The sequence below is a fragment of the Penaeus monodon genome, chromosome 19, assembly GCF_015228065.2.
Source record: "Penaeus monodon isolate SGIC_2016 chromosome 19, NSTDA_Pmon_1, whole genome shotgun sequence".
In the NCBI taxonomy this organism is placed as follows: domain Eukaryota; kingdom Metazoa; phylum Arthropoda; class Malacostraca; order Decapoda; family Penaeidae; genus Penaeus; species Penaeus monodon.
The window spans coordinates 5,449,159-5,449,374 of record NC_051404.1 but is presented as its reverse complement, the minus strand read 5'-3'; the positions used below and the strand labels follow the sequence as shown (position 1 = coordinate 5,449,374).

At 31.9% G+C, this 216-nt stretch overlaps 1 protein-coding gene across 1 annotated transcript in view; it reads right to left on the bottom strand.

Annotated features, from left to right (window-relative positions):
• Positions 1 to 216, bottom strand: part of LOC119585317 (two pore potassium channel protein sup-9-like) — a gene marked incomplete in the record, with an annotated part of 38,319 nt that overhangs the window by 16,037 nt on the left and 22,066 nt on the right.

The window sequence follows — 216 nt, the reverse complement described above, 5'->3', positions numbered from 1 at the left end:
TATTTTACCTGACAAACAGAACTGCGATTAGCCTTAGTGGGTCATTTTGATGGTGTTAGTGCTTTTATGTCGTTGTTCCGTCGTTTCCTGTTTATCTCTGTTTTTCTTTCTTTTCTTTTTCGATGTTTCTCGCTGTTTTTTTTTTTTCATTTTTTTTTGCTTTTGCTTTCCTCTGTTTTTTTTTTCTTATTGGCTTCATAACTTTGTCTTTTTCTT